Below are 14,259 nucleotides of genomic sequence, written 5' to 3' on the forward strand. Positions count from 1 at the left end.
AAAGTTAGAAAATCAGTCAGCCGTGAAGTGACTAGCACACACATGCACAGTTTTACTGAGTGTAGCTGGCACATTTCCTTGATAAATGAACTCTAGCCACTTAGTCTTGTCTTCTTCTGAGATGAGAAGCTTGTGCATGATGGAACTATGTGGCTGTTTACAGCCAAAAACAGAGCAGTGATGGCTCTTCAACTTCGGTATTCCCCTCCCAGCTGCTGGAGAGATTCCTCTCCAGCAGCAGGGGAGGGGAGTGGGCGGGGGAGGAAGTTCGGGGGTAACTGCTCCGGTGGACCAATCAGGTCAGACTTGCTCCTGATTGGTCAAAAAAGGGAATCGCTGATGTCGGCAAATTCCCAAATTCCAAACCGCTCGTTTTAGGTCAGGATTTACATTCACAAGCACGACTAATTACAGGTTTTGTCATTAAATATCACATTTTGTGGGCTAGGAGGAAAGCCAAAGATCCACAAATTTCACTAAAAGACGTAATAAAGTGATTTTGGCATAATATGGGACCTTTAAGGGTTTCTGTGGACTTAAAGTACTTGATGACCTACCTGTACCTCTTTCTAATGCAGTAGTCCGAGGGTTTTAAGGGCTGCTGTTTCTATTGGAATAATGTCTCTAGTGGCTCAATTTATTTTTGCATGCATTGGAGTGCTCTGGTTTTTGTGCCAATGCTGTTTTAATTAGATTGGACAAGTATTGAATCTTTGCTCAGTTAACCTTATCATTTCTGGCCCTTGGCTGTGATCAAACTATACATTTGAAAATACAAACTATTAAAAAAATATCAGTAATGCTATCAGTATCAGCAATAGGGAAAATGTGATCAGTGTTAGAATAAGAAACTACACTATTCATCTCTCTAAAAGAAAATACTTGCATTTTTCTTTGAATCTCAATAAAGAGATTGTGTAGAATTTAAGGCAGTAGACACCAAACAATGGGAATTTCCCCTGAAGGAGAGCACTACATCAGCACATGTGCCCACTAGAACAAAGTAATGACACAGCTTCCCCTTTACAGAGCATTTTTCATCTCCGCCACTTCATTTCTGGTGATGAATGTGTCCCCATTGTTCCATACACGAGGTCATTTTAGCTAATTTATGGAGATAAAACAGTCTGATGTAGCAAATCACAGATAATGAAGCAAATGTGGGGAAGGTTGAATGAAAGAGAGATGGGGGAAATGAATGTTTTAAAACAGTTTAAATCTGACTGTGTCCTCTTTTGAAATATGTGAGAATGTTCTCCATCTCTCACCTCGCCCCATTCATCCAACATGCTTACCCATAGTCCCTTGCTGATATGTGTACATTATGTGTAGAGATTTCATATAAGCCAGTAGACATGCAGCTGCATAGAGAAGGAGCTCATGGGAGACTTAATGTACAGACAAATCCCAGGCAGCGGTGCACATGCGGTATGAGGGGACGCGGGGAGCACGGTGGTGAAAGCATTACCATAAATAAAAACCGAACAGTGAGGGACTCTGCCAAAGATCCTTAATCTTCCCTCTGTTTGTTTGTGTGGCACACAGAGATAAAACTGTGATGCAGAAGCTTTTCCTCTGCTTGTGTGTCGAGGTTTGGTATTCCAGTCTGCTCTTGTTTTGCTATTTGTGTGTGAACTGCTTTTCTGTTTTACGCTTTCTAAAGTTATTTTAGGAAGTTTTCTTTTATCCTCAACTCTTTGATGTGTTAAGTCTCTTCAGGGCAAAGGTTGAGCAAAGGTTTGTGAGAGATTTAGACAAATAGTGGAACAAAATCAGGAGGGGGAGAGGGCCTTTGTGTGCCTGTTGTTCAACTGTTTCTATTAATGCATTTGAATGCAGTATTAGTTGAGATGAAGAGCATCGTCAGTATCTTCTGTCACAATGATACGTCTATGGTAGCCTTTGAGATGATGTTTCATAAAATTTAACTTATTTCATAATCTCCAGGAACGTGGATTTTTTAATACTTGCACTTTTGTAGTTGCATCATTTGACAATTTAATGGGACTGATTCTTCAATTGGTTAAAAATGGCAGAAATGTCACATAACATACTACAACACCAATAGAAATGCAAACTACACATTTAAACAAACAGCTAACATGTTGTTTTAGTAAGTTTAAAGCATATTTTTGATACCAACCTTTATTTGTCACTGCCTCAATCAGAATTATTTTCACAGGCATCACAAAAGCTGGCAGGACAGTATTTAGAGTGTACAGAGTAACACAGACCTGTGGATAGAAATAGACACCAACTACTGCTCTTTCTAAAAAGGTGACCACTGATTGCAGGTCATTCAACAATGTGGAGGACTTGTTCAGGGGTTGGCATGGGAAACAAACGTTTCATACATACACAACCTGAATTAAACAGGAAAAAAAACAAAGATGAACTCCTCAAATCACTAGAGATCATTATAAATCACAAGTAAGAAATGCTTCATATTATTGATTAGGGATGGGCTCGTAACTATTCAAAAATTATTCAAAGATCGTCCCACATCTACCCTCCGCAAGCCTCCTAACATTACACTTTGAAGCAGATGGAGAAGGCTGTTAGGCCCTGCACGTCGATCATCAAACTTACTTCTTGGGTGACGAAGCCGACTACTCACAGTTGATCTCCGAACAGCGCCGCACTTTTCTTCTGCATGCTTTGCTCTCACATGGCTGTGCCTAGTTGTTAAGGACTTGTGTTATTCTAGCCTAACCTTTGCACTGCACCTAATTTTCATTCATTTTTTCAAAGAAGTTCCTGCACTTCTCAATCCATTATTTAGACTTCTCCTTGTTCTTGCTTTGTCTTGAATCCTCCAGCCTGTTGACTTCTGGTCTGGCTCTGTTCATTATCTCAGTTTGTTGCTGTGGTCAAGGAAAATACGATCTGGTTTGGACACAGTTTGTTCCACAGTGAAAGTCATTGGGCATTTTAGATGGTTTCCATGTATGACTTCCTGTACTGCTTAACCTGTTTTTTTTTTGTTTTTTTTCTTGTGAAATTGACTCGTAACACCTCCGGCATCTGGTATATATATATCCGGTATACTACAATGGCTTCAGGGTGAAACGCAAAAGTGTGGTTGCGTTTCAGCCACGTGTTTACACAGAAACAGCGTTTCAGCTGACCCGTTGCCATGTAAACAGTAAGCTGGCGTTTTTAGTGGAAACACTGACATCATGCGCAAGCGCATACAACAGTCCAATGATACTGTTGTTATGATCATCGTGGACTACCATGTTGTGCTTGTGTTGCTCACTCTGCCAAATCTGCTGACTATCTTTCAACAAACTTTACGTCTGCACTTAGTACCAGATGATCGGCCCAACTCTACTTCTGTGGACATCTACCAAAAGCGGCTTCTGGACAAGACAGTTATAGCGCCAACTACAGGCCTGGCATGCTTACTATAGTGTTTTCTGTCCCTCTGCAATTCTGTGTAAATGCAGATTTTTTTTCACTGTTTTTTAGTATTTTCGGATGAAATTTTGAACATGGCCTAAAACTGCGACCTGATGCAGACATAGCCAAAGCTATCATCACGTGAACTATTCGTTTTTTTTATGATAATGACTGTTTAAAAATTATAAATTCATTGCCCGTCCTCATTATTAATACTGTCCTCAAGTTTTTGTATTTCAAGGCTCAGTTCATAAAATTATCCTTTATAGAAGGAAGATTGTGCATGTTAGGCTTTATCCTGTATCTCTGGCTACTCTGTAAAAACCCTATGTGAGTCACAGTGAAAAATAAAAACCATATTTTTCTCGCCCTATTGTTTTAGAAAATGCAGTTTTAGCTGCCATCCCCGGCTCCATGAACACCCCTTCCCTCTGATTGGCCAGCCCTTTGGGGGCCTATCAGGGGCAGTGCAATGAGAAGACCTTTGTGTTTGAGGCCCACCTCAATTTGACAGGTAACAGTTAGGAGATACTTATGTGATGACATATTTTCAGCAAGTCTTAAGATCTCTTGAAGATCTCATCCTTTGTGAGAACAGACAGCTTTGAGCAGTTTTAAGCTGTTTACAGGCAGATTAAGGGATTTCTACAATTTACGGTAACTGTATCGGTTTGAAAATATACACGTTTAGTATCAACATCCAGCATTGTTAAAATACATATAAGTGTCATACCCCCTCTCTCAGATATTTGCGTCTCTCAATTTGCTACCTATGGCAGAACTTCTCTGTTTTTTACTTCAATGCAATATCACATCAACCAATCAGACAAAAGCTTTTAAAATATCCCCACAGTCCTACCTATGGAGTCGCTTTTTAAGTGCTTGACTGCTTCCACACTGCTGTATTTAATAACTCTGGGAAGATAACAGGCTGAAATTTAATCAAGTATTTCTTAAAGACACATCATTTAAGAGGGATTACTTTTACACAAATGTCTGTTAAATTTACTAATATATGGGTGTTTAAGATTCAAAGCCATACCTTTTGGTACATTTGCACTTTCTTCCCTCTGAGATGATGATATTATTCAGAATTAACACTGCATTGGAATAGCCTGAGTTATTGTCCTTTGAGGGAATATTCATGAAGCGGAAAAAGTCTTTATCCTTCATTTGATTTAAGTACTTTCAGCTGAAACAGAAACCAAACAGCCTGGAGCTCATTAGAAATGCTGAGTCATTTCTGGTCAGGGAAAAGCTGAGTTGGCAGAATGCTGTTCTGCTCCTGCTGCTGCAGCCACATGAGGCACCTATGCTTTGTCAAACAGCCTAATTCTGTCTCTGATTCCAATCAGATGTGATTTTCCTTTCTGAACATAGGCTTACAAAATAAAAACTTGTCTTTGTTTGGCATCAGGAAAAAAAAAAGTGCACAAGTGATGACTCAGTACACCAAGATAGAGTTGATGTGAGGAAAGATTGAGAAAAGTCCGTAGACTGTTTTGTAATAAGTTATTCCCAGCTGAACTCAGAGTGAGGTTCATCTTTAAAAATGCATGCAATGCAGAAAGTCGGACTACTTCTACAACTTTACAGCAGCAGCAGCACTCCTTCCTGATTCTGTCAGTGTGATAAAACCCCCAGATTCACCCCTGGATTAAAGCTGTTTTTTTTTTCCTCTTCAGAGATGAAAAAATAGATGATGATGGTTTTAAAGTTCAACATGTTAAGATAGAGATATATATCAGCCTAAATAGTAAAAAACAATACCTTAGTTTGTCCTTTATCTACAGTTGTTACAGTGTTGTTACTTGTTCTTCGTGCCTTTAACTGCCCCTTGGGGCCCCCTTAAGTGTTTTTTTTTTAATCTGAAATACTAAGAGTGGGAGAAAAAAAAACAAAAATCAATACATCGAGAGTTTTTGATGAGAGGTCAGGTTTGCTGAAACACTCTGCTCCTTTAAATCCAGGTTGAAAACTCACTTTTTTACAGCTGCCTTTTATTAAAGCATTTTAACAAATCATTTAAATAACTTTTTTAACCGCACAGCTCTGCAACTTTGCACTGTGATTTTTACACTTATATATTAAAATGTGTTTAAAGCTTTTTTAAAAAATCATTTTATGTTATTATTTTTAATCTGGTTTTTAACTGAATTTATTTTTTTTCTTTTAATATGTTTTCTCTGTAAAACTCTTTAAATTGCTTTGCTGTAATGTGCTATATAAATAAAATTGCCCTGCCGTTGATTGACAATGTCGAAATCATGATTGTTTGTCAAAAAATCTTTTTTTTTTTTTTTTTTCAAATTCTTCATTTCAGTCTTTGTTTATAAACTGGATCGGAAAAAAGTTCCCACTTTTCTCCAGCAGGGGGTGAAAAATGATTTTTATTTTATGAGAAAATATGGCTCCTGATATAGTCTGAAGACATTATCATCATCATTTAACTTTTTCACATGGTCTGGTGTTAAAAAAAAAGCAAACTGAAACTTGCAAACCTTAAATATCGAAGAACCGCAATCTAAAATGTATTGGCACCCCAAAAATCCTAATAGAATCAAATCGTGAGAATAGCATATCATCCCAGCCCTGTGAAATATGGATGGACAGGGTGTCTCCATCTCATTGTGTAGAAAAGTGAAGCCAAAATACTGCTTGTAATACTGATGTATGCCGAAATATTTTGCATGTGGGGGACAGCGTCTACTCTAAAGAGAGCAGAAAACAAACATTAAAGAAAAATGATATTTGTAGATAAATAAGCTTTAAAAGTATTTATGATGACAGGAACTATGTATGACAAAATTGTTTTGCTGTGTGATTCAGTTTTATAGTTTGATCCTCATCTTATCTGGTTATATGGAAGCGGATGGTATGATCATTGGCTGTATATAGATGGGATGGTGTAGCTCCGCCATTTACCATTGTACGGTTTTGAAGCCAAAATTCCCCCGTCACAGGCCCAGCCATTTGTAGCAGTTGTGCAGCTAGAGTCTGCGCAGTAAAGACTGTGAGGGATTCTGGGAGAATCTGAGTGGAGCTGGGTAACAAAAAAAGTATATTTTTTTCTTTCTAGAGTCTAATCACTCCTAGAATCTACCTCCCAACATATTTTACAATCCCTGAAAAAAATACACAAGAACGGCAGCTGTCAATCATCAATAAACATGACCTAAAGCCTCGTTTTTAACCTTTTTCAACTAATGAAAACAAAACTTTTCAGAAAAAAAGAGGACTTGAATACAAGACAGCCAAATAATATCTTGGTGGTGTATGAATTTTTGAAAGTTTGACCACAGCCCATCTGGAATGACTGGGGAGATAGATTTTCAGACCTATACTGCAGCCAGCCACCAGGGGGAGCAGTTTTTGTGGTGATATCCACAACTGTGTACAGTCTATGGGTATGATCAATACTTCAACTAGTAAGCAGCTGAGCCCTGAATGTTTTGGCTTCACTTTTGGGGAGTGGCCATGCTGCCCATCTGACCTCACTGTTGATTGTTCTCAGTGAGGGTTGAGGTTTAAATGTAAGTCAGAAAAGCATCATAGTGGAAAAACCAGCACTTCAAAAGCAGTGTGGAGAGAAGCGTGTCAGGTTACCAGGTCAGATTTCAGATGTGTTAAAAAGTCAACCGGGTGACATCACCTCACTCAGCTACTATCGATCTGCCTCAGGGGGAGAGTGAGCGGGAAACGAGGGAACGCAAGAAAAGGAAAGAGAGTGAAAGTGTGAGTGAGGTGCAGAGAGGAGGTGAAGGGGGAGATGGGCGTAAAAAGTCAAACTGGGAGAGGATTTGAAGTGTAAGGCCAGGGAGGAGAGATGAAAGGACACTGAGTGAGCGGATGAGTGGATTTGGCAGGAGGAGAGCTGAAAAAGAGGTGAAATGAAGTTCACCGGGGAGGAAAGGAGTCTTTTTTTTATATTTCCGTAATTATCAGTTTCACTTTACTCTCCTTTGAAGAACAGTATCTCTCCCAATCTTACCCCTCGCCTCCCGCTTTGTTCCACTCCACTTGTCCCAATTTTTGCCTTTTTTCCTTGTTCTGCTTTCATCTTCACTTTCTGTCTCTCTCACACACACACACACTAACACACCTCTGAGTGTGCCCTAATCTCCTGGACATGCCGGAGCATTAGATGAGCTCGCAAAGTGAATGTCAGCCAAAACATACACAACCCCGCTCGTCAAACACGGCATATTATTAATGGTTTGCTCTTTTACTACATCCTCTGTCTCTGTCAGACACACAAACATACTCTTCACACACACACACACATTCAGAAACTATCTCTGCTGTTGTTCTTTTCTCTTTCTGTCAGTTCCCCTCGCTGTCAGTCATTTCCTTCGAGCGAAAACTGGAAACATTTGCCTCCCTTTTGTCTGTCTGTTTGAATACTGTTGTTTGTCATGTTTGTGTTTGGGCTTGTTTTTAAGTTGTTTACTCTGGAGGAAACAGGGAAAACAAGTTGAATATGTGAGTTAACGTGTCTTTGAGTGTGAGTGCGCACAGCAGGAGAGACGGACGGACAATAGGAGTGTCAGAAAAAAAAGACGAGCAGCGAGTGAAAAGGAGACGGAGGTATAAAGAGAGGTGTAATCTGCAGCCGTAGTTGAGGAGGGGAAATTAAAAAGGCAGGGGAGAGCTATCAGAGAGCCTTTTAATTAGCCATCCCGTTTATCACCGCCGGCAACGCGAGCCAGAGTACCGTCTGTTGTCGTGTCAGGAGGAAGTCGGAGAAGCACTTTTCTCTGAGGTGGCAGGAAGGAGAGACGGCAGATAAAAGAGGCCGAGATGAGTGAAAGACAAGGAAGTAAAGAGAGTGGCTCATGGAGGGAAAGTAGCGCCTATTTATGATGACACATGTACAGTATGGATGTAGGTTATGGAGCCATTATATGAGCTCTCATAGAGCCAAAGTAAATAAACAGAAGCTGTAAGCAATCAACCAGACACGTTATCAATGTGAAACCTGCAGAAGATTTAAGTAATATCAACCAATAAAAGCTTCTTTGATGAATCAAACCATTGATTAAAAACACATCACCTACTTTTGATTCTCTACCTGTACATAAAACTGTTTTTGTTTCTTTGCTATGACTTCATAAAATGAAGAACAGTAGGTTAACATGGATGAAAAAGATCACCAACTGCTGCAGTGCTGCTTCCATGTTAACGTGTTTAACCCTGCGTGCTGCAGCGAGGCATTTCAGAAACGTCTCTGCATGTTTAAGCAGGCTCTAATCTCATGCTTCAGTTTCAGCACGCAATTTATTTTTGGAAACTGGAGCATGGATGCTACCTTCTTTTTTTTTTTAACCATGTGACCTCTTACATGTCTGCATACAGCCCTTTGTTTAAGAGTGCTTATTTTATGTCCTAAATTTATGACCTTCTTTTGGCAAAGACAATGTCTCAATAAATTAAAATTTAAAATTGTTTCACCTTTAAATAATAATAATAATATTGAAGTGGACTCAGGCTTTTCCACCTCATGAAGTAATCAGACACTCAAATATAAAATCACTTCACAAAACCAAAAGTTTAATATAAAGAGTAGGTGTTTTAAAGATGTGCTCTTAATAATGCAACAGATGCATTACTAATAACAAATCCTTCCTGGTAAAGTTTGCATTAAATTGAAATGAGCCACATTCATAAAGCTGTTTGAAAAAGGTTAAACTTATACCATTTTGACCTGGACCTAACATGACTTTCTTAAGTCTTGTTTTTTTTTTTTTTTCATAGCTAGCCTCAAGCATAAAGTTAAGTTAATCCATTTTTTTGCATGTTATAATTCACTTAATTTTTCATTTGTGGACATTGCACAAATATTTGCATAAATATTTGTACGTAGTTTTTGTGCAAATATTTCACGTGTTACTTTTCTTTTCTTTTTTTTAACCTACTGTTTTTCAATGCAAGCTTTCACACCAGCAATGTTTTTTTTGCTGAGCGAAATTGCAGTTTTTAATCTTTTCGGACCGAGGCAGATTTTTCCTAAGTTTTGCTTGCGACCAATACACATCCAAAAACAAAAGAGACAAAGAGAAAGACATGAAAACTACAAAGACAATGATTATAAAGAAGTTGTTTGGAGGAGAATTGAATGACGTCTCCAGATTTTTTTGCAATTTTGTGCCGTTTATTCATGTTGCCGTTGATCTGCAAAGGCTTTAAGACCTCAGAACACATAAAAAAAAACAAAAAAAAAACGGACTCACTAAATGTTTCAAATAGAAAGCCGTCTTCTTCAGACAGAGCATGCAGCTCTCTATTTGAGGCATTTAGCTGAGCTACTGACAGGATGCTCTAATTTCTTGATTGAAATAGTCTTAAATAGGGATGGGTACCTAATTAGGTACTTTTATTGGTTTTGACCGAATTCTGTCAAAAGTACCTGGTACCGATTCACGTAAAACCAAAAGGTACCATGTTTAGGTACCTAAATGCGTCCTTGTGACTGTGAGGGAGTGGAAGAGTATGTGATTTTCTGTGCTGGACATGAACACAGCATTTCAAGGTTATATATTGAAGAATTAATATGTTAAGTAGAAAAGAATTAACATTTTATTATTAAACATAGTGATATTTTTACCACCAACACACAAAAGTACCAAAAATTGGTACCATCGAGTACCGATTGCCAGGTACCAGGAATCGGTACCGTATCGTTTCAAAAGTGAAAGGTACCCATCCCTAGTCTTAAAGAGCCTAATTATTATATTTATAAAGTCCCCTTTTTAAAATAACCACCTATGTCATTTTTTTTTATTTTTGGGGGAAAATGTAATATGGGCCATAACTCACAAGGAGTTGCAGGCAAAAAAAAAAAAAATCATATCAAAACTACTAAGGTAATTAATTTAAGAAGGGGAAAGACAGCAACCCAGCACTAACCAAACCTTATTTTTCCCCAGGCCTCTATTTGGGACCCAATTCCTCCAATTGGAAGACTCAACATGCTGTTATTGGAGACAAGGCTAATCTTCACCCTGCACTGTGATGACAAATTCAGGTTGGCTTAAAACTCTTCTACTTCTGAATGGCCAAGGGTTCAAGTGCACGCTAACATTTCATTATGCAGCCCTCTTGGGGCCCTCAGCTGCCTCAGCATCACACACCATCACTCAGCTAAACACTGCACACAGAAGATGTACAGCACTAATGAGCAAACATACAGGCCCCTTTATCGGCTATTAGCTCACATACTCGCCGTGTTTGTTATTATATTAGATTAAAGTGCGTGTATCTACAGTAAACGCCTGCCTTTCCATGTGCATGTGTTTTTTATGGGTGATCAGGCATATAGTGAAAGTACATGTGGGATGTTGAGACTGTATAATATACCCCGTGGTGCCAGAGCTTCTATTCCAACCGTCCATTTGTACAAGCGAGATCTAATTGAATCTAATTGGGACAATTAAAGTGAAATTGGACCAGAAGAATTTATTGAACCAGTTATCTGGAGTAATTAGGGAGTAATTGGCCTATTGTTATCTTTACAAGTCTCCTGGAAGGGCAGACAAAGACCCAGCTCACAGACCCATAAGTGAGATTGGCATACAGTGCATAAAGAGGCACAGTCTGCACGTTGGTGCGAGTGTCCTCCTCTCTACATATTTCTATCCGCGTCTGTCTCCTATATGTTCATGTTTCTTAGACAGCAAAAGTGTGTTTCTTTGCAGTTTCACCTTATCTTACCGCTGTACTCTTTGACATCATGGGTGTTGAAAATCGTCTTTGTGCTGCAAATCGATGAGGACATCTTGCACTGTTCTGTTTTCACTTATTACTCTTTCATCTTCTTTTAATCATTTGTCATCCCTGGTATCCTTTCAGCCCTGCTCTTGTTTAGCACATTTCAACCTCCTGGATCTCTTTTATTGATTAAAAAAAAAATTACACCTACAAAAATACTGCTACAAAAATAATCCAAAGTCTTAGAATGAATAAAGAAAATAGAAAGCTTGGGATGGGTACATTTTGAGATCAATAACAATATTTCAGTGTACCAAAAATGACTCAGTTTGTTTGGGGGCTTTAAGTCCTCTGTTTCTTATGTTTTAGAAGTGTAGAAGTAGTATCAACTTTTCTTTTTTAATCTTCTTAAAGAGGGGGTACTCTGCTTTCTCTTATTTGGACACACATATAATATAACAACGCTAGATGTGTACAATAAACACGTGCAGATATTCAAACCGCTAGATACTCATTTGTCAAAGAAATTTCAGAATAGTTGAATTTGAATTTATTTATTTGATAGGGATGATGCAGTTTAAAGTATGCATCTGATGTGCTGCACAGAGAGTTTATAGCAAGTGCTAATTTCTAACTCTTGTCCCTAGTTGGGCTTTTAAGTAACTAAATCATAAAATATGCATTTATCAGCAATAAAATGGCAAGAAAAAATTACGGGATAGAAGTAAAATAAAAAAAAAAACGCATCAACAAAGAAAACAACAAATTCCCAGTTCAAACAGGAAATTAAAAACATGGCAGACTAATATGTATGTTAACTGCTCAAAACAGTCCGTTCTGAAAGCATCACGAGATCTTAACAAGATTTTAACGAGACTTGCTGAAATGATGAGGCCTGCCAATAGCTCTGCTGCTGACAGGCCTCCAAAGGGCTGACCAATCAGAGGAAAGGGGGTTTGTGGAGCAGGGAGTCTTAAAGAGACAGCAGCCAAACTGAAGCGTTTCAGAAAGAGGCTTGAATAAAGGTTTTCTATAACACCAGAGAGAAAAAAAAAGATTTTTTGAGCTGTAAAACATCTTTAGCTACTACGGAGGGATCCATAGAGACAGTACAAAGCCAAAGTAAAAAAAAAAAAAAAAACCCACTTGAATAGATAATAGAGTCTCTACAGCGACTTTATTTTGCTCTACCCCTTTGACTTGTTTTTGTTTTCCTCTTTTTGTGTAGTTTGAAGCACTTTGTGTGGGACTCTGAACATGAAGCTGTCACTAAGATGTCACTCATTGACTTCTGTGTTAACTGCAGCTGATTGAAGTCATGTAAATGAAGAGTATGTAGGTCTCTCAGGCTCAGTGGGAGGTAAGGTAGGCAGATTAGTATGCTGCCATAAACTGTAGATATTTAAATCACATGCAAAATATTTCATTAAAATACCTGATGAAGTGAAAACAATAGCTGATGTCTTTCTGGGGGATGCATTACCATCTCAGGAATCCCTGAACAGTGGAGTGGTGCAGAGGAGGAATTCAGTACAACACAAAGTGATGACAGCAATGTTCTTTTAGTGTGGTGTAGTACCTGTCAGAATGAAAGACTGCGTAGATTGCTAAGATCATCTCTATTCCAGGAACTTCAGCAGGGGAAATCCTCTCTTAAATCTTAAATGAAACAAATGGTGATTACACTGACACTTTCACTTTTGGTGGGGCTTTTTTGTTTATTTTGTTGTTGCTTCAAAGGACCTACAGGGAGGTGAAATGATACAGCAGACAACACTAATCCCTTGAAATTTAGAGCTGCTCCCTATAAGCAGACAATTTAAATCATCAGTCAGGAAGGCCCACAGGCTCAATATCTGTTCTGTATTTTCTCATTCTGGCAGACTTTAAAACTTTGCAGTCCTTGTCTCAAACTGGCGCTCATTGGATTATTGTTACTTGATTTAGAGGTCATGTAAGGACAGTCAGTTTGGCATCAACTGCAGTGACACCTGTGGCCAGACTTGGTAGTGTTTCTTCAAGATGATGACTTCCTTTCCCATGAGCACTATCACCCACTGCTGGAAAAATGTAAAAGATGTACATTAGTTTTGGAAGAGCAGATCTTTTTTCAAACACTACTTTTTTTTGTTCAATACAACTTTTTTTGTAGAATGAAAAGTGCTAAGGTACTGTATTTATTTGTAGTTTTATTATCTTTTTTGTTAGACGTGACAACAAGCAAACTTTGTAAATTCAGTTGTGCTATAGCTAAATGTACAGAAGATCTCTGTCTTCTGCCTGGTGTACTAGGATGTATTGGGATGTGTACTGAATTAGGTACTTTAATAGGTACGGACTGAATTCTGTATTGTATCGAGTCCCGATTTACATTCCTTGCTTAGGTACGGTTCCATGTTTAGGTACCCAAACATCCTTGTGACTGTGAGAGAGTGGGAGAGTTGGTGATTTTGGGTACTGGACATGAACACAGCATTGCAAGGTTAACAAAAATTAATAGTTATTAACACATCAACATACAAAGAAGTACTGAAAATTGGTACCCCTGACCCAGTACCAATTGCCAAGTACATGGCATCGAGAGGACTGCAAGCTGAGCTGCAATGGAATCTAATCCTGAATTCCACTGCACAATACAGCTGAAACTACTGGAGATACAACTTCTAATGTTTCAAAACTTCATTCATTTACCCGCTCAACCTCTCCCACTCAGGGTCGTGGATCAGCTGTCTTGGGGCTAGGGGGTGGGGTACACCCTGGGCTGGCTGCCGAGCAATTAAAGGGCTGACAAGCTTTCACACCCACAAGCAGTTTTAGAAACACTAAATATGAGCATGTTTTGGAGAAAGTGCAACTCACACAAAAAGGTCCATCTTGCCTGGGATTCAACCTGGTGACCTTCTTGCTTTGGGACAACAGGACCAGTGCACCACAGTAAAGCTCAGTTTTCAAAGTTGTAAATTTAAAAAGTTTGATAGCTTTTTCTGTATCTGATGGTCTGTCTTCACTCCATTGAGGTGCACAGCTGAAAGGTATACTTTGTATACAAAGCTATACTTTGTTGATGTTGAGGGTGAATGGGTGGGAGGGTGTCTTCCTTTTCATTTGTAACTACATTGTTGGTTTATTTGGGTTTTTTTGGAAAAAACA

Source organism: Halichoeres trimaculatus, unplaced genomic scaffold (assembly GCF_033239565.1).
Source record: "Halichoeres trimaculatus isolate MK-OKI-2021-1 unplaced genomic scaffold, fHalTri1.1 fHalTri1_scaffold_14, whole genome shotgun sequence".
Lineage (NCBI taxonomy): Eukaryota > Metazoa > Chordata > Actinopteri > Labriformes > Labridae > Halichoeres > Halichoeres trimaculatus.